General features: G+C 40.7%; 1 protein-coding gene across 1 annotated transcript in view; it reads right to left on the bottom strand.

Annotated features, from left to right (window-relative positions):
• LOC309708559 (piggyBac transposable element-derived protein 4-like) overlaps positions 1-25,849 on the bottom strand; it is a 209,237-nt gene that overhangs the window by 34,431 nt on the left and 148,957 nt on the right. The gene's annotated exons all lie outside the window — the stretch shown is intronic.

A 25,849-nucleotide genomic window follows, 5' to 3' on the forward strand; every position in this document is an offset into this window, starting at 1 on the left:
TGCTTGGCCATCGAAACTCATCCTGTGAATTCTCATTGTACACATGTAAGATTATCTGAAGGCTACATGAAGTTTGGAGCTCTGTAGCTATTGGCTCTGCACACTGCTCTGCATCCGCTGACCCTACACTGTGATTTTCTGTGGCCTACCACTTCACGGTTGAGTTTCTGTCATTCCCAATTGCTTCCACTTTATTATACAGTTTTTCTCAAATGCTAAAACACATGTCACAAACGTTACCACCAGGTCCCCCAATGTCCAAACACAACACCCTTCTCTAAAGCTACATAAACACAACCACACCTTCCCACTGCAAAACTCAAACTCCCACACCAAGAGAGCAGCTCGAAGCTGTCAAAACTGTAAACACTATACACAGCATTACACACTACAGCAAAACAATTGAAAACACAATGCTCAATTTGTGAGAAGGTTCTTTGTTTCATAACTGCCAATGCATATTTTAGAAACTATACAGTAACGGATCGTCGTAGATCTCTGCAGAGGATTAGGCATTTAGATTTGTGAGTTTCATATGAGTAGTATAAATCTATAGAAAATCCTGCATGTACGTACACTACTGTAACACAACTCAATGCAAAAACAGAATCTATTGCACACAACAGTAATCTTGAAAACATGAACAGGGTGTGAAGTTTTTTTATTTACGTTATTCACACCACACACACACCACAATCACTGTGCGGCATCATGTCGCTGAGCTGTTGCTCGCATCTCGTCCGTAATGATGGTGCGAGGTTGTCTTGCTCTCCCTCCTGGACCTTCTCCTCTCCCATGTTGGCCTTCTCCTCTTCCTCGTTGGTCGCTCCTCTTCCTCCTCTCATTTGAACTCCTCTTCCTCATTGGCCTGCTCCTCTTCTTCCAGGGCCAGCTCTTCTCCCTCCTCTGCATCAAATTCCTCTTCCCCTGACTCTGCCTTCATCCATTGTGTTTGTTTGGAACCTTCAGCATACTGTGCACTCTGAACTTGCTTTTACATGTGGGTACAGCATTAGCAACAAGTGTCTTCAATTTTGAGTCATTGTGTGTAGTGAATGACGCCAGGTGTGTTCCCTGTGTTCAAAGATTGGTGACTGTGGCAAGCATTTTGCATCACATGGGCTTTCATTTGAGGATATGAGCAGAGTTGTTTTGCAACATGTGTTTTAGCAAGGAAAAATGTGTTTAGATTTATGAGTACAGAGGGTTGTGTTTTGTGACTTGTGTCTTCATGTGACATGTGTTTATGGTACTGGAATATGGTGGCTACATTTAGTAAATGTGTTTAGACTACTGGTCATTTGGGTTACAGGATTGGCTTTTGTGTTTTAACATTTGAGAAAAACTGTAACACTAATTTGCCAACTGTCTGGCACACTTTCACATGTGAAAACTTTTTTAGATAATTAGTTCACTTTGCAATCAGCCTAAGCACTATAATACAGGTAAGCTGTGTGTGCGGAGTACAATGGAGGGAGCAGAAAGAGTGAGAAGTAGAGGAGGCTGAGGAAGAGGACGTGGAGGTGAAGAAGTAGGATGAAGAGGACGACAAGGACAAGGAGGAGCAAGAGGAAGACGAGGAGGGGGGAGAGGAAGATGAGGAGGGGGGAGAGGAAGGGTAGGAAGAGTAAGAAATAGAATTGCTGATGACATCAGAGCTACAATAGTGGACCATGTAATCAACCGTGGAATGACCCTGAGGGTAGCTGGCCAACGGGTCCAGCCTAACTCGAGCCGCTACACTGTAGCAAGTACCATAAGGACATCTTGAAATGAGAATCGGTTAGTACAGTCACTTTGCACAAAGATTTGTAGCACTGCCATATGCCAATGAGAAACACACCAATACCATTGATGTAAAAATACTGAAATTGTTACTTTACAGAATTGCTAGATGACCAGATGCTGGGGGCAGAGGAAGCATGTTCACTGCAGACCAAGTAACCCATATAGTCATTATGGTGATTGCAAATAATCCTATACTTGGAAATAAACACTTGTGTTTGAATAAACACCAGTACTTGAAGTTTGGATCCCTCCATGCTTATGGATCTATGACAGAAGTATGAGCTCAAACTGACATAGCCTACCTTGTGCACAGGGAAAGCAAAAGCCAGATGTGTTTTGTATTCATACCATCAGTGTGCAGTTGGCGCATTGTGTGCTTAGTAGATGATGGCTTGTGTGTACTGTTTGATACGGAAACACCATTTTTACGAAGGTGTGAAGAGTTAATCTAGCTGTGTTTGCTTTTGCAAGAGAACTACAATGTTTTGATTATTGGGTGACAGGTTTTCTTATTTGTGTGAAGAGTTTTGCAAAATTAGCCAATAGTTACAATAAATGTGCTTAAGCAATCAGAAAAAACTGTAAATCTAAAAATGCAGTTTAACCAGCCACAGCTTATTCTCATTGTAGATGAACATCTACACAGGTGTTACTCCTTCAATTTTTCAACTCCTTCAATTCTGGCAGCCAGAAGATTCTTTCCTAGGTGTGTTGCCCTAGATGACATAAGATCTGATGTGGATGAGAACCTGTGGCCAAATGGAGAAGACCGAGTAGATTAGCATTACTATTGTATGTGTATCAGTGGATGGTGTGTACACAAATTCTTGTATTTTGGGATTACTTAGTGCAAAAAAATAAAAATACATAAACAAATATTAACGAATTCTGCATGATGTCTGATTCATTCCAGTAACATATATTGAAATTATAAACAGAGATGTGTCCTTGTTTTACACAAGCAAACACTGTGTAATGCTACATGTTGTTAGTGTTTTTTAGGTCATTGTTTTGTGGGTGACAAAGTGTGTTTGTCGGCTGTCAACCTTTGCTAGTGTTCTGGAAGAATGAGTTTATTTGAGACCTGAATGAAGTGTTTTGGTAGTTGTAGTGCATTTTGAATGTGAAATGAACTGCTTTGCCAAGCTGACGGTCAGTTAGGAGGATTGTGTGAAGAGTTTTGCAAAAGTGACCTAAGTATTGGGAAATGTGTCCTAGCGGCTGTAAAAAACTGTAAATCGTATCAAGGCCAACATAACAGCACTGGACTGTGCTGTGTGTGTATTTAACAGCCTGGGCAAAGCACCTGTACAGTCACTGTCAGGCTGTAGCTCTCCAACACACACCATCAGCCTCAGATGTTCTCATTCATGTGTGTTTCATGTGGGGAATGGGGAAAATCCCTCCACTCTCTTTCTCTCTCTCTCTCTCTCTCTCTCTCTGTGTGTGTGTGTGTGTGTGTGTGTGTGTGTGTGTGTGTGTGTGTGTGTGTGTGTGTGTGTGTGTGTGTGTGTGTGTGTGATAATGTTAAAGAGATTTCTAATGTAACCTTTCATGTGTTCAACCACTGTACAACTTTTTTAGAGTTGTTCATCAGGGAGGTCTGGGAGAAGGGAGACAGTGGGTGGGAGGTAGATCATTGTCAGGTTAGTAATTATCAGATTTGCTGAGGCCCCAGCAGAAGCAGGACTTGCACACACACACACCTACACCACCCCCGGGCCAGCCCAGGCGAGGCTGAGAGAGGAGAGCCATCAGTGGGAGAAGCTGATAGGTCGACCCCCCGGGGAAGACGATAGCCAGCGCTTCTCTGACAGCTGCTTAGTGTTAAGTTCTGCCTGCTCATGTTCGGAACACAAAGACGCACACACACACACACACACACACACACACACACACACACACACACACACACACACACACAATGCACAGGAAAGCATTTACACATGTGGGTATATGATTAACTAATGAACTTTACGTGAGCAGAATCCATAGGTAACGATGCACAAAGGATTCAGAGCACACTGTGTTTGCTAGCACTCTGTCGTCTTTCCCTCATGTCGTTTGCCAGATTGTGCCGCGGGTACTTGAAGGCCATCAGAAGCAACAGGGAGCAAAGCAAATAGCTGGCCTGGTTTTAAAGACAAAATCCACCCTTTGCTATAGCCCTTGCCTGGAGTTTCCAGGACTTTCCATGCATTGTTAAAGAAATCACTCTGAAGATGAGCCTACTGATATTTACAGTTTTTTACAGACGCTAGGACACATTTCTCAATACTTAGGTCACTTTTGCAAAACTCTTCACACAATCCTCCTAACTGACCGTCAGCTTGGCAAAGCAGTTCATTTCACATTCAAAATGCACTACAACTACCAAAACACTTCATTCAGGTCTCAAATAACCTCATTCTTCCAGAACACTAGCAAAGGTTGACAGCTGACAAACACACTTTGTCACCCACAAAACAATGACCTAAAAAACACTAACAACATGTAGCATTACACAGTGTTTTCTTGTGTAAAACAAGGACACATCTCTGTTTATAATTTCAATATATGTTACTGGAATGAATCAGACATCATGCAGAATTCGTTAATATTTGTTTATGTATTTTTATTTTTTTGCACTAAGTAATCCCAAAATACAAGAATTTGTATACACACCATCCACTGATACACATACAATAGTAATGCTAATCTACTCGGTCTTCTCCATTTGGCCACAGGTTCTCATCCACATCACATCTTATGTCATCTAGGGCAACACACCTAGGAAAGAATCTTCTGGCTGCCAGAATTGAAGGAGTTGAAAAATTGGAGGAGTAACACCTGTGTAGATGTTCATCTACAATGAGAATAAGCTGTGGCTGGTTAAACTGCATTTTTAGATTTAAAATATGTTTCAATAAAATATTGCTGTTGGATTTTGCTGTCTTTTCAAGTTTTGCATTGTGTTATTGTTTTGGCCATAAGTTTAACAGTTTTGAAAACAGTATGTAAGCACATGCAAAATGTCCTGTCCGTACAAAGATTTTTGGCAGTTGTTGTGTCTGAGTGAGAAGATAATTCATGAAATTTGAGAGATGTAGTCATTGAATGCATTTTGGGCCAAAACAATGATAACTGGTCCTCAGTTTAGCCCACATAGACTTCTGGTGTGCTCACTGTGTGAGGAGTTTTGCAAACGTGACCTAAGTATTGAGAAATGTGTCCTAGCGTCTGTAAAAAACTGTAACAAGTGAATCTGCAACTGGCATTTTTTTGTTTTTGTTTATTGCTTTAGTGCAAGAGCTATAAGAACCCTCGGTCCACTTTGTCTGCTTTGCAGAAAAAACATCAATCAAAGTTCAAGCTCATGAGTACTGCGCAGCACTTTTCTGTGACTTATGTTAACAGAGTTTCAAAAAAGTTGCCATAATAAACCTAATAATATGTAAAATATATAAAAATAATATATAAAGCTAATTTAATGTTGTTATAATATTTCTTTATGAGACAAAAACAAATGTTTGCAATCGGGTGCACTGCATTAAATTAAAAGGTAATGATTCACTCGACTTCATATTTGCAGTTAAGTTTACTTTAGTTCAGTTCAGTAAACAGAAATAAACCCATGTGAGCTCACTTTTACCTCAGTTTAACTCAAGTTATAATCAGAAGTTTCACTTTGTCCAGCTGAGACTCTTTATTACACATCCCTTTTCTCTCAGTCTTAATTTCATGCAAGCTTTTTCATTTCTTCACTGCACTAAGAGCACAAACCAGAAGCATCAGCAACGTGTCGAAAATTCTACAACAAGTCCTGCTGAAGGTGCACAACAAACAGCACCTTTCTGACACGTGTAGGAAACATTGCCGCTCCTGTTTCTGAGGATACCCTGTCAGCCTCTCCGGGGGCCTCGTGTGTTGCTGGAAGCGTCTTTGGTCGTCACCTCCTGTACTGTTTCTGTGTGTCTGTGGTTTGCCATTGACTGTTAATGGAGTGTGGTTTGTCGGTGAACTATAGGTCTCATTTCCTCCTCTGTCAAACTTGTGCGCACAACAACTTGTCAACACAGTAATTTACACTGTGTGTGTGTGTGTGTGTGTGTGTGTGTGTGTGTGTGTACTGTATGTCTGAGTACAAGAACACCAAGGCCAGTACTCACTCCCTGCTTTCGTGTCTGTGTTGAGTCTGGCTGATCTCTGACAGGAAGTGATCCGTGTCTGTGTACACATCAACAAACAGGACCTGGGTCTGCAAGGAGAAGAAGGAGGAGAAGGTGGTGTTGGAGGTGGTGGACAAAGTCAGGGGTCAAAGTGGGAGGAGACTGTTGACTGACGGCCTTTACTTGGAGCATGTCTGCTGTTTGTTTGACTAGAGGCCGGTCCTGTCATCAGGCTTCAGGCTGATAGTGAAGAGGAGACAAGACAGAGATGGGTTTTTGGGTGGATGGAGGAGGGGGTGATCCTGCTTAAGTTTTTTTTTTAAAGGGGGTGGGGGGTCTTGTTCAGTGATTGGCTGACAGCTTGAAACTTCAGTCAGGCAAGGACACTTTGGTCAGAGAAATGTCTTCTTTGTAGGTTTTTCCTTTCTTTTTAGTTTTTATCAGAGAGGAACCTTCTCCTATTCTCATTTCCTAAAATGATGACCTGCTGCTTTTTCCCTGAGTCTCTCTCTACGTCTCCATTTTTCTAGCACTGCAACTTTAAAGTTACAAACAAATGGAAAAATACAGTAATTTAACAAGAAGTGCTCCAAACCTCTGTCAAGGCAGTGCACTCCCACTTTATTAATTTTAACGCAATAGCGTTGTATTTTTTCCTCTGTAGTCATTTTGTTTTCTTATTTTTAAACATACTTTAATCAATTTGTAGTGCAGTTAAACTAAGTGCAAAGGCCACATGTGTAGTATCCATTAAAAAAACAATCTGTTTAAATGTTTTGTAAGAAATATGAAGGTTTTTGGATCATTTGTTCAAATTGTTTTGTATTTAAACATTTAGAACCTGTTTCTGTAATGCATGTAACAAAGTCATACTACAATTATGTGATATTTAGAATCATTGCCTTTATCCCTATATAATGTCAGTACAAAGAATAGCAATAAGAAACACAGTTTCAATATCTCTGTATACCATTATTATCACTTTGACCTTTAGATCAGTCTGTTGATGTTGAAGGAGAGGTCAGAGGTCAGATGTGACCTCTGACATAATTTAACATTTATATTCTGCATTTTTATACAGTACTTTTATATGTTGATAATATACACACCACACTTGTAAGTACCGCAGTTTTTAAGTTATAAAACTTTTTGTCCGTTTCTGACCAATAAATCATGAAGCTGACCTTGGATGTCAGCCAGATTTTAATGGATAATTACTCCAATGACTGCACTCTACACCCCTACAAAGTTTTATCAGGAAAAAAAAAATCCAGCTATCATGTTTACAGACTCAAACATCACCGAATGGAACAAATGAGGAAAAAGACATTGCGAGTTTAACAGCTTCACCACATCAGTTCCTCATTTGGCTTCGTGGTTAAGACTCCTCTTACTCAGACTTTTTCTGGCAGCAGGTTTCAGTGGTTTTAGCTTTACATCAACAGCAAAGTGCTGACGGTTCAGTCATCTTATCTGTGTGTGTGCGACCAAACAAAATGCCAGTTGTTCGCTGAACATAAAGTCCTGGTATGCAGATGCAGGCGCGTATCCCTGAACTGTCCGGTGGTCGGTGTCGGGCCTCGGCTGACTGACGGCCTCATTGTTGCTTTGCCGGCCGGCTGCTGTCAAGGTTACTGAGCTGCAAGATGGCTGAAGTCTGGGAACAGTCAGCTCCTATTTTGGGGTCTTCAGGGCCACTTTCTTAGAGGCAAGGCCTTGCATAGCAGCTGATGGGAAATGGATAAAGTGTGTGTGTGTGTGTGTGTGTGTGTGTGTGTGTGTGTGTGTGTGTGTGTGTGTGTGTGTGTGTGTGTGTGTGTGTGCTTTTAAACTTCAGTAAAAGCACCAGTCATCTCCACCTCTTTGTAGTGCAGCAGGATTCTGCAGCAAAAAAAGTATGAAAATGAGGATGTTTATAGACATGAACTATTACATTATTTCCACTAGTCGTTATCTTTATTAGCACAGCTTAGGAAAACCATCTTACTTCTCATGTTAGTGTTATAGGTCCTCTTCTCCTCCACTCCAACACTTCAAAAATACAATTCAACAAGTCTTTAGAAATAAAAATATATTATTATACTTTCTAATGGGAAAAGAAAGAAACAACAAAAATAAAATGTGATGAAATTTAGCCACTAAATAAATTACAAAAAGCACCAAGATTAAAAAACAAAATGCAAATGTGTCAAATCGAGTTTTGTGTCTTTTCTTTCAGGTCTTGTTTCAAGATCTTCAGTCTCCTTTTTTGCATGAGCTGATTCTTTGGATGACATATCACATTTTGGTCATTTTGAATGTGAATTTGTCACAGTGCAAGCTTTTTTGTTTCTGTGTTTTTCTGGTTTTAAAATTTAGTAGCAAGTTTTTGGATTGGTTGTATTTTTAGTCTACTTTAACATAACTTGTCCAGTTCTTTTTGCTTTTTTTTTCATTTTAAAAGGATCAAATGTGATTGAATATTTGAGAATATAAAAGTGTATGAACACCGTGAATGTGAATATGAATGACGTGCTGTAAGAAACTGAAGAACCGTGTATGATCTGTGATGCTGTTAGACTTGGTGAGATCAACGGAAATCTTCAAACTTGAAAAACAAGTTGTGAGGATGAAAGAGGAAGACTTTATCTGATATCTAGTATTTTCTTGAAAATGCCCTGCTGGTGTCAGCTTACCACAGGAATCGTGAATATCCTCTGTGCAGCGCTCGCTGATATGTCCGCTATGTTTGTGTTTTTGTGTTTATGGCCCAGAATTCCTTTACGCATTTTAATGCGTAGCTCAGTGTTCCTAAACAATATTGGGAAAAGCATTTCTTTACCAAAACCCCGGCGCTCAGGTCCAAAAGCTTGACTCTGGAAACATTTTATTTACAGCGTTGGCGTGTGATGGAGGAGCCACGCCGTCTATCCCAATAACAGATTGTCATTTTGATGGCGACGCCACACGGACAGAACGCAACAGCCTGAATTCATCCCACTGAAATACTGTTTACTTCCTGGAAGGTCACAAGGCCACATCAGAGCGCTAGGACATGTGCACACTTATGAAGACGGTCATGGGAAATCTTTACATTTTCTATATGAATATTCATCACAGTGTTTGAGTCAAATGCTCATTTATCTCTTTAAATAATAAAGAGCCAAAGCTCCTAATGTTATTAAGCAGGTTTGTAAAATAGCCTGAAAAGGAAATGTCAGTTATCTATCATCACTGGGTGTCTCAGCTCATTATTCTGTGTATTTCAGCGTTCAGCAGTGAGGATACATGGAACTTTTTAAAGTGCCACTGCAGGATGATGAATCATAAACCTCGTGGGGTCTAAAGATAGATTTGTGTAAACGTGCAGTCATTAGAACATGCAGATGTACACTTATACACAACAAGACAACTTCCTCTCACATGAATTATAGTCACTCCACAATAGCTCCAATAATAGTTTCCCATCTCTGCACTGGTGACAACGGTGACCCCTCACTGACCTTTCAGTTCTGGTTGGGGGGCGGCGGCGGGGGGATGCACCACAAACTTCTGGTTTCATTCATACCATTGAGGCAGTGAATAGACAGCTCTAAGAAGGTTTAAAACCGGAGCAGACGGTGTTTGTCCAGGGCTGATGTTGCAGGGCGCCACCTGTTTGAGAAGCTGAGGAGAGAGAGTGATTTATGTCTGACCAATCCGGAGAAACATGTTAACACTGGAAAGATGCTGGTGCAATGGATATACAAGTACGGCCTTATACTGACATGATATAATTCTTTTCTCTTTTTTGTTTTTTCAATGTGCGCAAAAAAGTTTCCACGTAGACAGAGTCCGACACGGGAGGGAAACACGTGTTTAACACATTATTATTAACACCAATAACTGGTTTTATACTCTGAAGATACTGGTCACAGAAGGAGCTTACGGCTCTGTAAATCAACACCAGAAGAATTCTTTTGTTCTAAAATGGTCCACTCATGCCTCGTTTGCAGCGATGTGATTCAATTCAATTCAGTTTTATTTATACAGCGCCAAATCACAACAACAGTCGCCTCAAGGCGCTCTCTATTGTAAGGTAGACCCTACAACAATACATACAGAGAAAAGCCCAACAATCAGATGACCCCCTATGAGCAAGCACTTGGTGACAGTGGGAAGGAAAAACTCCCTTTTAACAGGAACAACCAGGCTCAGGGAGGGGCGGGGCCATCTGCTGTGACCAGTTGGAGTGAGAGAAGGAAGACAGGATAAAGACATGCTGTGGAAGAGAGACAGAGATTAATAACAGGTATGATTCAATGCAGAGAGGTCTGTTAATACACAGTGAGTGAGAAAGGTGACTGAAAAGGAAAAACTGGGAGTCTTTTCCCTTTCCTGGGAATCCCCCAGCAGCCTATGCCTATTGAAGCATAACTAAGGGAGGATTCAGGGTCACCTGGTCCAGCCCTAACTATATGCTTTAGCAAAAAGGAAAGTTTTAAGACTAATCTTAAAAGTAGAGATAATGTCTGTCTCCCAAATCCAAACTGGAAACTGGTTCCACCGAAGAGGGGCCTGAAAACTCTAGTCTCTCTAATGAAGACACTAAAGCAGAACTGGCTCCACACCAGTAACACTGGCAGCACAGCTTAAAAAAGAGTACTATGCAAATCATTTGGTGCCACCATAAGCCATTCCTTGCTTTCTGATTTGTGTGTTTTTATTGTTAAAAGTATTAAAAGGTTGTTGCCACTGATAAGTTGTACCAAATTTAGCTCAAAGCCATTTCTTGTGTTAAATAAACACGCTCCATATATGCTCAGAGGCATATTATTTCATGCTCCCAATTCATATTAATGGGTGAATGCAATAAAGTCCAAGTTACCGCAAACTACATCCTCCAAAAATCAGACAGTTTGACCTTTGTGATGGCTGGGATCGTTGCATGAATGCTGTGTTAGGCTGTGTTAGCTTTAGATAGTGTTACCTCATAATCAAATGAATGTCTAAATACTTTCATACTGTCAGCACATTGTAGGCTTACATTCATCACGATGAGAAAAGGAAGCACGCACATAGCTCAATTATGAAATCATACATGAGTGTCAAGCTAAATGGCTCCAGGACACCAAATAATAACAGACATTCTGGAGCATGCCACAAATCACTGTGTTTATGGTTTCATGTCCCAAAACAGCCGAGAGAAGGCCCAGATTTTGTAGCTGCTTTGCTGCTTATGAGAATAAGTCGGTAAGTAGAATGTGGAGCTCGGTTTGTTTCTGTATATCTAATGTGGATTCTCCATTCAAATCTCCTCTGACAGAAGAGGGTGAATCCGGGATTAAAGACTAAAGTAACACAGATAAATGCCTGTGTGGAATAATTAGTATATCCAAAGCTTGGTACAACTTGGGAAGGGAAGCTGGATTCACCACAAACAGCCTAATCTGAAACCACAAGTGGAAATCACCCCGTCTGCACTTTAATTATATCAGTGAATCTCCTTCATCCAGGGTTCTCCTCTTCTTCCCCTGCTTCAGTACGGCTCGCATGACTTGTGTGTGCATAAACAAATTCATCATTTCAAATTCATAATGTGCACAAAATACACTCTGAGTCACCTTTCTATGACACATACTGTAATTAACCCTAATTTGCCACTATCACTATGAAATTAAACCATTTGTGCATCTCGTAGCAAAAGGCTATAATCATATATGCTGTTATATTTTGAGCCTTTTCAAACAGGTTAATTAGCCGCATGTTTACTCAACAAATAATGATGCTCATGGGGAGTATTCAAATAACATCAATCCCTTAATTAGGTTGTATTTGTCGGAGAGCCAACGTGAAGTCTGAATAATTCATGCATTTATTGCATATTTGCCTAGTGTACTCTTTAGCTGTGATGCCTCATATTAGAAGGCATTATTGTTGTTTAATTAAATCATTGTTAGTCAGATTTCATTCACAGTGAGTGTAATCGTGAGGAAGAGAGCCAATGACAGGTCTTAATTTTTCAGAAGCTTTGGAAAAGGATCAGAGGAAGAGGAAAAATGAGCACTTTTGTAAAATTATTTTAAGAGGTAAGCCCCTGTTCTTTATGATATTAATCATTACCATTCATATACTAAATGGTAGTCAAAACCCTAAAACATAGCAAACATGATTCTTTTAAATGCTGGCTCCAAGGCTACAGTCTTGTCAAAGGAGTTAAAACAGCTTCACATGACAGACCGATTTTTTTTTTAACCAAAATGCAATATGCTTTATGTATAATTCTGTACAAAGACAATAACCTTTTTTAATTAAAATTTCTGGGGAAAAAAAGAAAAGTTACCTATTTCCATCACTGTTACCCACAACAAAGGTACAGAAACTGGTGCAAGGCCACATTAAGATACAACAAACTGGCAAAAATTCCAAATGCAGCTTAAACATATCAGAATTATGAATGATCATATTATTTATACACGTCTTAATAATAACGAAACTCACACTGCAGTATGAACGTTGAATAAAAATAAAACATTTATTAAAGCTATTAATACTTTGATGCCTTTGTAAAATTTCTCAATGAAAATTGAACAAAAGCAAATTGAAAAAAATGAAGAAAACATGTGCTGCTTGCAGTTTTGATGGTCGTGACCTTGCACCTCATAAAGTGTGTGAAACTCAACGTGGAGGAAGAAATAAAATTCCGTTCTTGATCTCAAGAGCAGCAGAGCAAACATAGCGACTACCATCAACACTACAGCCTTCCTGCTTCAAAACACCTGCTGGCTGTGGGTGTCTGGTTGGTCCTGTGGGAGACTTGCGGTTTCCCACATCCTGCGACAGCTGAGCTCTCAGGTACTTAAGCTCTGTCCAGGAGAGCACTTAAGTGTCGCTGTGTTTTTCTCAGTGATTTCTTTTTTTTTTTCTGCAGACTCAGTAAAGAAATGATCAAAAGGAATCCCCGAGAGTGTCTGACTCATTTCATTTTGCGCTGTAGGATTCCCTGATAGAGGTGAGTTCATATATAATGTTGTTTGGTATTTACTCGCTCAGAGAGTCGGCAGCAGCAGGGTGTAGGAACTGTGAGGGGTTCGGTATTTTGGTCAAGGACACTACAGCAGGGTGGAGGCCTCAAGCAGCTGAAGGACAGTCTCCGGCTGCGCAGTGTCAGACAGGAAGCTGGGGATTCTGACTTATAGGTGGATGGTTTTCCTTTAATTAATTAATTAAATACACACAAAAAAAGTTGTTTCAGCAATTTTGCTGTAATTGCTGTGCTTTGCACTGCATCTGCCGTGAATGCATGATTGCAGGCAGTCTAAGCAGACAAACAATGCATGGGGGGAAATATACACAGCCTCACTGAAAAGATGCACAGAACCAAAAACATCCTCATTCACTGGAAGCAAGATATTATCCCGATACAATGGGTCCATTGTTTCTTAAAAGTTTCTGCAGGAATGACTAAATATTTCTTGGCTTGCTTTAAAATTATTTGAATTTAAGGTGTTTTTTTCTAAAATTTCTTACAATATACCTTAAAAAAAACATTGATGTTTTATATGTCTTCACAGAAACATTTAAATTTGCTGTTTACCTGCAAACAGTTTGGACCAGCTGAGGCAACAGAACAAGTTAAAAGGCAGTAAATCCTGTGGAGGAGGTCGGGGTGGATGGATAGGCACACAAATGCTCTTACACCCTAATGATTGGTGTTGGGTTCTTTTTTAAAGGTGATAAGGATGATCAAACCCCGATTGTTTAATTTCCCGAATTACAAAAGAAAAGGAAGCTGCACTGACATTGTGTCTCTATGCAATACGGTCCATTCAGGAAACTACAGTACAGCCAGGTGTGTGTGTCTGTGTAATACACCCATACAAATAAAACAAGCAAATAACACAAGGCTTAAAAAGAGTAAATCATGACAAATGGTTGATGTCATGGCGACCATGCAAGTCCATAATTACTTTTGGAAATGCCAATAAAATATAATTAATGGGTAAGTGACTGATTCTTTTGAGCAGTCAAAATGTTACTTGAGTAGACTTGGTGCACAGACTCAGTACTCACTAATTCAGTTGCTATGCTGACCGAAGGCTTTTCTGCACATAAACAAATGTTTGACATTTGTGCAATTTTAAGTAATTAAACTAGTTTTGTTGTTATTGCTGCAAGGTCAGCAGGGAATCCTCTCTGTGCCAGCAGTGTAGTTTAAAAAGACATCAGAAAGTGCTTCAGCCGATCTCAAGCAGGGATATCAGTCTGTTACATATTTGACTGCTTTCACACTGCAGGTCTATGACACAGACCAGGACTGCTGCTGTTGTGCATGGTGAAGTGGCAGAGAGAAAGAAATGTAACTCCGGGCACTACATACCGTCAGATCAGAGCATCTGAACATGGCCGACACTTCCTGACATTCCTGCCGCAGCTCAGATGCAGCGAGAAAGAACCCTGTCGTGTTTCTAGCGTCTGTTGTCCAACACACACGAGCAGAGAGGACAGGTCTGTACATGATGCAAGCACCGCTGCATTGCTGAGGTGTGTGTGAGTGTGTCATTCTTTCTCTGTCTGGCCAAGGACTATTTCAGGGTGTGGACAAAGAACTTGAATTGGAAAATGGGTTCTTGTATTTCACACATTGTGCGATGTAGGTGTTCACACAGTGACATTATGGGGACCGCCTTCCTTTTGGGCGGCAAAAAGCAGGTTTTCCTCATGTAGATCACTCAGTACAGATATATGACAAAGACCTGACTTGAGGTTATCTCAAGGTCTCACAGTAGAAGCTAATTTCAGGAAATTAATGTAAATCAGTGTGATAACCTCAGAAGTGATAAAAACACAACTTCAACACAACACAACCTGAAGGGCCTCACAAAGGCAGAAACACGGGAAGTGTGTGTACAGTAGCAGACACTTTATCTCTGCTATGATTAGACCTGCACAATCATTCCACAGATATATTAGCCGCTTAATCCAGCGCAGGTCAACGAGGTCAGACACAACCCGGTGCTAGATGAAGGCGTGTGCACACATATACAACACAGTGTGTAAATACTTGCACACACGAAGCACAGCATAGAGATGTGAGACGAAGTAAAAAACATGATGAGGTGTTGTATTAAGATGCTGGGGAAGCCATGTGCAACCAGGATGCTCCAGTGCTCCTTGGCAAAAACTCTCTGAGCACTAACACAGGATTGAACACCACTTTTTCCTCATTTGGTGGTCTGATCGTGGTGATGGAGGACTGCTGTTGGGCTAAAATCACCTGTAAGAGCTCAACTTGGTTCAGATCTGGTGGCTGTGAATGTAAATAAACATGAAATACATTTGAGTTGTTTGTAGCATAACTGGAATTCATGTGGGTAGATCAGATATTATAGTTATATTTGAACAGCTAAACATCACCATTTGAAATTTTATTTAATAAAATTATCTCTAAATCTATATGCAAACTGTACTTTCAGGTGTAATATAATCACTTAACAATAACAGTCAATAAATATGCAAATTTAAACTTGATCTATGTTGTGCTAAGTGTTATTATATTAAAAATAATACCACTATCAGTACCATGCTACGAATCAGTGTGTAACGAAGCTTCTATATTACATACTGAACCAATGTTCAAAATATTTATTACGGCTCTTTATGTGCACAGAATGTCATGCGTGCCAATTTGGTGATCTGTATGTGTGTATTTGTATGCAGTGCAATGGAGTCCTCTGTCTTTAACACATAAATAAAAGAAGATATGTGAGTAACCCTTTATAATAATTAATATTAATAAACTGTAAATTCATAGTTATCTTATCATTAACAAGCAATTCCATAATAGGTCAAGATGTCATTGTTATTAATGTTATAATTTATTACTTTATTCTGACTTCCTTTGTAAATGATATACGCCCATGACTATGTGGACAATTACACTTTTTTGCCATTTTAAATTTGTACACCAACACTGGATTTTAAATGTGATCATGGTGTGACTGAAGTTTTCAGCTTTGATTCAGGGGGTTTAACAAGTATTACAATAAGCATTTAGGAATTACAGTCATTTGTATCCTCAGTATCTCATTTTCAGAGGCTCAAAAGTGGAATATTATCATAATTTTAATTCTAATGATTGTATGTGGAGTTAATGCTATTCCATTATCTTATATTATGTTATTGTTAAGAGTTATTGCATGAATGAGCTACATGGAAAGTCTTTAAGTGGAGGCTGAACTGTAACCTTTAACTCGCTTAAGAATACTTAGGTGACACGTAACCGATAATTGGACCCAGTTGTTTAAAAGAAACTATAGTGTTAATCGCTCACAGTCAACCTGAAACACACACACACACACACACACACACACACACACACACACACACACACACACACACACTGATGAAGTGTCACATGAATGACATCATTACACATCTATACAGCTAATGACATGTCCAGCAAACTCATTAGCTGATTCACTGGACTGGGTTACAGCATCAAGTTAACTTCAGGCGAAACACAAACCCACAACATCTGATACATACACAAGTGACACACATGCAGTTTGAATGCAGATATAATACACACACACACACACATACACGCACACGCATAACTTTCATCGTGAGAGATGCAGGAAAGATGCAGAGTGAAGAGTTCTGGCTGAACCTGTTCATTCACTTCCTATCACCATGGTTACAGGTGTTTTAAGGGGAAAAGAGCTCATTTTCGTTCTTGTTTGATTATTTAGACATGTTCGGATATTTTCCAAAGGTTCTGACATGCACTCATAATCTCAGTATAACTGCGCTGAACGACAGCTGTTTCTGTTTTAGACAATATGGGAAAATTTGCAGCGGCAAACCTGAGGATGAAGGAAGCCACAGATCAAAAAACAAAAACGGAAGTGAAACTGGGAAAATTGACCACAGCAGAGAAACCCAATGAGAATATCGGGATCAAATATTGCACTCCTTCAAAATATTAACTCACTTTCTGGTGAATTATTTTTTAATAATTCTTTGTTCTTAATTCATTGTTTAGTAAGGTTAAACAAGTATCCTTAAACCTTGCGCTGAGCTTAATCAGCAGCACATTTTCAAATATATTTTAAAAATTCAGCTTTATATATGAAACATCACTCTTGATCAATCAATTCCTTTTTAAGACGGTATGTTTCATCATTTTTAGCGGGCCTTTATTTTCTATTTTTTGTGACTTACAGGAGTTTTGTTTGCTAGAAGAGTTGCTGTATATGTGTATAGATGAATGTAAATAAAGACCCTGCTGATGTTTCTGCAGTCCTGTGGAAGTGAAAGTGAAAGTCAGGCAGGAAGCTTCGCTGGGAAACAGCGGTAAACATCCTCCTCCCCTCCACCCTGCTGTCATGCTGGGGGAGTAAGGATGACAAACTTCCTAGCAGTAGCGGTACAGGAGGCCCTTGACCCCCCCTATTTGGTTCGGACCCTTCCCAGCTGTTCGCCTGGCCCCGGAGCCCACGGTGATCGAAGTGATCTATTGCCGGTGTCCGTCCGGCCAGAAGCGGGTAGTCCTGTCGGAGTGCAACGCTCCGGAGGCCCGTGTTTAGCCTGGTCCAGGAAACAGGCCCTTCCTCCGCCTAAACAGGGAGGGACGCTTGGGGACCATCAACGGGACGCTGTGGGGAACGAGGCTCCCCGTCTTCCAGCGGAGGTGGGGTAACTTGCAGGTCAACGAGGACGCGCGAGACATGCGCACGCTCTGCTCTGCCCTGAGCGCGCGTAATCCAAACCCGTGCGTAAAAACGAAATAATTTTTTTAAATCAGACTCATGACAGATGTTATTTGTATTCTAGATATTTAACAAAAAGGGTCAAAGAACAATGATTTTTTTAACACTTTTACTTTAGACTTCATGTCACAAAGACAACATTTGAGAACCGGGTCTCGTGTTTATCTTAAATGTACAAATCAAACGTCCTCCACAGACGCTTCACTTCAGCCTAGTTGAGAAGTTGCAGGGAATCTTTCTGTCTTCGTTCAGAGTTAATTCATCAGGGATGACAGAGGTCGTGTGAGTGGGAACTTTCTCTGCGTGGTCGGAAGAAGTGAGTCCCTGCAGGGCAGCCGAGCAGTTTTGGAGGGGCCCTGAAACCGGTGCAGGCCCCCTCTCAATACCACAGAAAACACTCCTTCTACTTCTTTTGGATGGCAAATCGTCGGCATAATATTAAAAGCTTGAGCAGGGAGAAGAGTCCTGTCCATGTCTTTGAAGCTGGAAAAGGGGAAAGCAGAACAGCTGATGCCACTTTGATAAGTTTAAAGGGTTTCGTTCCAGTGCGTCACAGTTAAGCTTCAGCAGCACGTTTAGATTTTTTTTTTTTTACAGGAGAAACAAAGAAAGAACCTTTTAGTGTCTAACATCCCCGTTGGACTTTTAAAAACAAAATCTCTTCTCTTGAGACGAGCTCATGTTTCATAAAAATGCTCCCAGATAAAATTATGCTGATTCAAACATTTTCAGAAAACATAGTAAGTCTCGGTCAAAACAAGAAAAAAAATCATGTTTCAAAGGAGCTTCAATTCACTGAATGCGGCCAATTTGGTGAATCGGGAAATACTTGAAACACTTAATTTGTTTGTGCTTAAAAAGTGACATTTTAAAAGTATCCTTTGCCTCCTTCTTTATGTTTTGCCTATTTGAAATTTACTTCTGTTTTATTTCGCTAAAAAGAATGCAAATACCGATTTTTACATCCAGAAAAAAGCCATATAAGTCTCAATGTTTCGGTTTCTGGTGTCCATAGAAGCATCACTCTGACACTTGGATACAGGGGCTCGGATCGGCCTGACAGAGCTCAGCCGGGCGGTGATTGATGGCCGAGACCCTCGGCAGGTTGTAAAGCAGCCAGGTTGGATGCTGTTTAGGAGATAGAGAGCAGATAAAGAAGACGCTCAGCGAGAGAAAAAGGGTGAAGGGCTCTAATGGGGGAATCCGGACTGTCTGCGCCGTGATGGAGTGGTCTGTCTCTCTCCTGGAGGCACTAATGCCCTCCAGTTTATACACAGACACACAGACTTCTCACGGGAGACGGGAAGACTCATCACATTGCCCGCGTTTATCTGGACAAATTATTCATCATAAAAATGCTTCTCTCCTCGAAAGCTCAGACAAAATGAATCCCCGCTGTGTGATAACACTAAAGAGGCTCTAAACGCTCGTTCGTTCTTCGGCAGGCGTACCTCTGCGTGGTTTTCTCATTAAATTAGACCAACAAGCCCCGCTGGAAATTTCTACTTAAGCAACGAAACAACACGGCAATAAATCAGAGCACCGTGGCTGTAACGACTTGTTTCCTCTGCAGTAATAACAATGGAAGTGGAGGCTTAGGAGTCGATATACTGGGCGGCGGGTCTCCCTCCCTGCATCCAGCTCAAGTTTATTCCTCCTCCATCGCGCCACAATATGAGAAACAAAATAACAAAACATACATCTATCACTATGGAAGACATCGCCTCCTCTCTGCTGTCGCGTTTATATACAAATCCCCCGCTATTAATGTTTGCAGGGTGGAGATAATTTACTTTATTTGCATGGTTAAAGACGAGAGAAAAAACGCTTCGCTGTTGTTTCATTTCCCACATAAATCAGGAATTCCTCTGCCGGTAAAAGTCGGTCGTTTGTCAGCCGGGTCTGGCGTGCTGGGTGACAGAAAACGAGAAACAGAAGTCCCATTAGGTAAACCATTCAACGCCGCAATTTATACAGCAGGCCGGGCGGGTTCATAAACACAGCCGGTTGCGTCATACTGCGTGTTTGCGGTTGTGTATGAGAGATATAGAGGTCTGTCCCGCACTTTTAACGACTCCGAATCAGGGCCAAACACATCAGCAGAGAGGAGGCCTGACATCTGAAGATACAATCATGTGAGGAAAAAAGTGTGCGCTTTTCTTTATCATTACTTCTGTTTATTATTATTATTTGTTTTTGTTTTATGGGTTACCCGCAAACGTCGGACAGCCCTCAGGAGAAAAAGTCCTGAAAAGCCCGAACTTTTAAGCCGCCATGTTTCTACGTCTTTCTGCTAAATCCCGGCGTTGTTTTGGAAATCAAATTGTGTGTGTGTGTGTGTGTGTGTGTGTGTGTGTGTGTGTGTGTGTGTGTGTGTGTGTGTGTGTGTGTGTGTGTGGCCGCTGGTCCTGTCCTGCAGGGCGGAGGTAGACGTTACGGATCACTGAGATAGCGTCTTCCAACTCTGCCTAATGGAGCTATTACTGGCTGCAGGCCTCTGTTATCTAAACACACGCACGCACACGCGAGCACGCGCATGCACTCTCAGCTTTTAAGCTACAGGCTCCAAGACGCGCGAACTTTTACGCACGACGTCCAGTCTGCGAAGATTTACACTTGTTTCTGTCTGTTTACTTTTGATTACTTTTGTACGAGCTTATAACAAAATGAAGATCCTGTTCCTGTTGTTTTAGCCCCTAATCGAGCTGTCTGGATAGGACATCCCCAAAAGTTTAATGACGTTTACAGAGTGATCTTATAATGTAAGAAACAATGTAAAGGTGACATTTTAACAGGTGAGGACAATCGAGATTTATTAAGATCTAATATTCAAATTTCTGTAAGACCATAAAGCATTAAAAAGTATCACAATTATGATTTTTCTGTTTTTACACATATTTCATTAAGTTTCGTCATTTTCGCTGATTTTGTTGATCCACCCAAATAAAGGACGACTTTTCTTCACGCTGCCAAACTGAACAAAACATGTGATGCGGACGAGAAATGCATTTTTTTGGCTGAATGTATTCTTACTGCGTCATTTCACGAAAAGAAAGAAAACAAAGAAAAAACGGTTTTAAACCAAGACCCATTTCCGAAACTGGAAACGAATAAAACACAGCAAAGCCAAAAGATTCGCTGGTAAATATCTTGTAAACAAAAAAATAACAATAAAATTTTTAAGAACATGTTTATTATTACTCGGTTCGTTTGTCACGTTATTATTTATTTGAACTGATTGTGCAATTGTGATTTTCGGTTTAAATCTTTTTGCACTTGAAAACTGTAGAAATGTGTACTCTGTTCTATTCAGTTCTATTTCATCTCTGTAAATTTCTGCGCTCTCTCAGTCTGAGGCGCACGTTACCTCCAAAACAAAGGTAACGAGGCTGCCATATCGCGCCATCGGCCCCTCTGGCCAACACCAGTAGGCGGCAGGTGAAGTGTTTTTCCCAAGGACTCAACGACCGAGACTGTCCGAACCGGCAACCTTCCGGTTACAAGACGAGCTGCCAACTCTTTGAGCCACGATCTAGTCCGCATAACACTGAATCGAAGAAATGATACGACTTCAGAGTCGTGTTTATAGTATACAGCTGTCCGCGTGTGTGTGTGTGTGTGTGTGTGTGTGTGTGTGTGTGTCAGTTATTGCCCTTTAACTGCCTAATAAAGTTTGTTTCTGGAGCTGACTGACCCTCCTTCATCATCACATTTAACCTTCTGACAACTATCTGAGCTGTCCTTTACATCCAAACACACACATTGCACGCACACACGCGCTCGCTCTCTATCACGCACATACACACAGCACACAAATGCATGGCTCTGAAGCGGTGATTATCTCCCTCACTTCTCTCTCTCTCCATCCAACCATCCAGAGCCGCCTGGCGCCTCTGCAGGGCCGCAAACAGACAGAAGACAAGAGGTGTAGCATTTCCTATTGTTACATTCATAATACAGAGGGGTGGGGGTGGGGGGGGGGGGGGGGAAGAAATTTCACTAAATTCACTAACGTCCCAGTTGTAAAGTTATGGCTTCAAACAAAAAAGGAAAGAAAAAAAACAAACCCAAATTCCCTGAAGTGACTATGAGTTCTGTAACAATATTAAATAAAATAGGCTTATAACTGAAAAATATAAGTTAAACTTTGACCTTGGTGCTAGAATGATAAAAACAATTAAAAAAAATCATGATCATCATCAGATTTTGTGGATATTCTGCTGTTTGTTTTCCAAAATGTCACCCTGAAAATGTTCAAATTTAAGTATTTAGTTTCTAGTATCTAATCATACTTAGAACATAATTGCAGGAGAACAGGGACGTAACAAGTTACAATTTTCAAGGAAACGCAAAGCAAAATATGTTGTTAGTAGCTTTGTAAGTGGTGGTAGCTGACAGGGTATTTTAAAAGAAAGGAGACACAAATTGCCTTATAAGTATAATTTGTACAAGTAGCGTAAAAGACTGTGACCAAGTGCATGAGCTCTTGGAGCAGAGATCGAGAAGGATCTAGTAACAAAATGACCAAGTAGTCCATCAGTATCTTCAAAGAAAACATGATTTTGTTTTTTTCAGTAAACGGAGGCAAAGTGATACATTCGAGTAATTTAACCCATCAAACTTCTGATAAGCTTCACTCACCCACATTCTAACTGACTTATCTCTGTTTGTGTGAAAGATAAAAGTCCAATCAGAAGCTCCCGGAAAGGTCACAGTCTCCCTTCCACGTCTGTCAGCACCACAAACACAACAGCCTCCTCCCTCCAGATGGACATGATACAGTAAAATGAGTTGCTGCTGTTTGTAGAGCTGAACTCGCGGCGTTCCTCCAGCTTTACTGCAAAACCTCAGAGGACATGTAGGATCCCTAAAATTCACACACACCCACACGCACAGTGAAGAATTCCCAACACTTGCACAGCTTCTGACAAGAACGTTTAACGTGTTTAAGTGGGCAGATGGTATGCAGCAGCTAGTATCCTAAAAACAGCTACTTGGCAAAACAACAAGCTCAAAGAGTCGAAAAAGCTCATGCCTCTCTGTGATCTCCACGGTGCAGATGTAGATTCATTTGAATAAGAGCAACATTTCAATCAGACTGTTTTTATGCTCAGGGGCATGAAATTGTTTTTAAAAAGTAAAGGATATTCATTTTATGTTGGGTGGGAACTGGTAACAGCCATGAAACTGTGGCACTATACACTGAATGTGATGGATATTTGGATTATGAGCGATTGAATATGTAGCCTGTTTGCTTCATTAGATTCTTCTTTCTTTAGTGTGGTTCCACAGAGTCAGCTTCAAGTTTTAAATCTAAAATGAGATCATGCATAGTTCACGGTTAAAGAATTCCTCACTCTGAAGACCCTTTGAGAACACCAAGAGCACCACATTCTCAAAATGCTTGCCCTCAGAACCAAAACCAAATGTCCCGAGTCGCTTAACTTGAACAAGTTTTATTTTCTTTCCAATAGCTACTTTAGAGCTCTGGCTACACTGAAACCGAGTGCTCAGCCTGGCGTCTTTGGATTTAATGCTTATTTAAAGTAAATGGAGGCGGCCGCGTGCCAGTCTAAACACCATCCTGCTTTGTTTGGCCCTTTTTTATGAGGACGCGCTCGATGATGACATAGAGTGAAATAGAGAAAGTTGCCGATGTGTCTACACGGACATTCACACATACATCTGTCTGTTTCTAGCTCCATAGATAGAGCTGCACCGCAGGATATTTACTATCTGCTGGGTTACACACAGGCAGCACAGGTCTGTGTGTGGCCATAAACAAGATCATTGTTAGTTTAGTTTAGTTTGGTGTTACATTTACCTTATTCACCTTATGAAATTATGACAATGTGCACAGCAGCAGGTATATTTCACATAATAAAATAAACTGCAATACAGCAACGTTTTTCTTTTTTTTACATCTCAGACAAATTTGCAAATTTTGATCCTAATACTTAAATAAATAAATACTTACATTGCTGTAAGAGAGAAATAGTGAAAACATATGTTTGGGGCCCCCGCGGGGACCATAAGGCTCATCGATGGAGTCCTCTCAGATCTTGATTGTGCAGTTTTTGATATGTTACACTTTGTTCTGTAAAGACTCATAGAAAGCTTAATAAAAGTCTACAAATGCATTCTGAATTGTTGTAAAGTACATATGAAAAACAGGATTGTGTTATTCAGTGTCTTTGCAGAAGGAAGACAACAGAAACTGAAGGGAAACTTTGCTCCTGGGACATTTGTTTATGTCCCTTTCTCTCAGTGTGTTTTGCCCACACGGGATAATAAAAAACTGAGAGATAAATGTTAGAGTTTAGAAAAAAGCTTTTCTAATAAATTTGCTCTTGATTGCAACACTTATCGGAAATATCGGAGTGGTTGTGTTGGCATGTGCAACTTCTTTTCATATAGTTTACCAAATTTAAATCCCATTTCACATATAAAGCAAGTTAATACATAGACAAAAATTACTGTATGTCTACAGGAGTGAACCATTCATTTTCCCCAAGAGGGCCACACTAGAGGTAAGGTCAAAAATAAAAGTGAGTTCAACCCTCTGCAGCAGTCCCAGTCACTCATGTGGCCCTTTGGGAAAATTAATTGCCCACTTTTTGTGTACATGGATGATCAGAAGTGTCCACACAACACAAACACACAGACATGTGAGCCCGAAATTATTTTTTTTTATTTTTTTTATTTTTGTGTTTAGTCATCAATTTGTGATGTCTGAGTTTAGACTTTGTCCTTATGATGTATCGTAATAGTCCAGTAAAAGGACATATATTATTGTCTTCACCAAATTAATTTTATTTCCCAGACTGTAAGAACCAACAGTGAAAGCTCCACTTCACCAGGACACAGTGTTCAACTGTGTGATTACATTTTGGACCGACAGATTGTCCCAGGCGTACTCCAAACTTCCACGTTACTGATTCCAAAGAAGAATAAGCTTTCCCATTAGAATGAACTACAAACAACCTTTTTCTGTGGTATTCACTGTGAATACCACAGTGAATACCACTGTGTGTGTGCATGAAACAACACATGCAGCTGAAAACTGTCTTAAAAAGTTACTTGAATAAAATGAGTCACGTAGATATTTTGAATCCTTTGAAACTATAATTTTTGATGCTGCACGTTGGCAGGTTCAATAAAGAAGCATTGCCACTGATTTAGTAATTCTAATATCGCAGCTGTTTGTGAAGAGTCCAGCTACCAGGCGCCGTCCACCTGCCATGTGTCCAGAGAGGAAAAACTCGCAGGAGGACCAGAGGGAGAGGGGTGAATGAGGCGAGGGGTCCCACTGCAAAACGGAAAGGGGAGCTGATAGGAGCAGATTAGGCCGGGCTAAAAACGTCAGTCAGTTTTCTTGGAGGAATTTTAATTGCCCCGGGGAGGCTGCTTATCGGCCCAGAGCGGTTATTAATACAACAGCAGCGATAAAGAGGACAGAGGGACACCGAGCAGAGCTGCTGGAAGACGAGGCTGCAGAGGCGCAGAGAGACCGGGCATCACAACAGTCTGCTGAGAGTTCTGAGAGTGAACAGAAATGATAGCAGTTCCGTGTTGTGCAGTAAACAGCGGGGATCTGCGCCTCAGTGGAGCTGCAGTGAGTGGCAGGTTTAAAGCGCCATCAGACACTTTTATTGCTCTGCTGTTACATGAAACGGGGAAGTTTTCTGGAGTATTTTACGCACGTCCCTGATGTGCAGTCCAGCTTCTCTAAAAAAAACAGAGTAAAGGTTTGAAAATCTGGAGCTTTGTGAGACGGAAGCGAGCGGCCTTTACTGAACGCAGTCAATGTCTCAAAGAATAAAAACAGTACACGTTTGTACATATTGACCATTATGTGTTCCATCATATATATATTTTATTTCTGGCTGCTGTTTTTGACCACTTTTAAGCCAAAAAAAAAAAAAGCCAATTTTAAAGCCACCTTTGTTCCACATTTTGGCTGTGAAAATGTCTCCTGGCGCTAAAAATTGTCGTTTATTATTTTGGGTAATGATTTTCAGAGAAACTTCTACTATTAGTCAACTCAGTTACACTTCATCTACAAGGCAGGAACTCTTAACCTGACCTTGACGTATCACCGCCGACACGAACTGTTAGCCTCTGAAAAGAGCACACGGATTGGCACAAAAACCAAGGGCCACACAAAACTACAAGGACCCC

Source organism: Aulonocara stuartgranti, assembly GCF_965226115.1.
Source record: "Aulonocara stuartgranti genome assembly, chromosome: 6".
NCBI lineage: Eukaryota > Metazoa > Chordata > Actinopteri > Cichliformes > Cichlidae > Aulonocara > Aulonocara stuartgranti.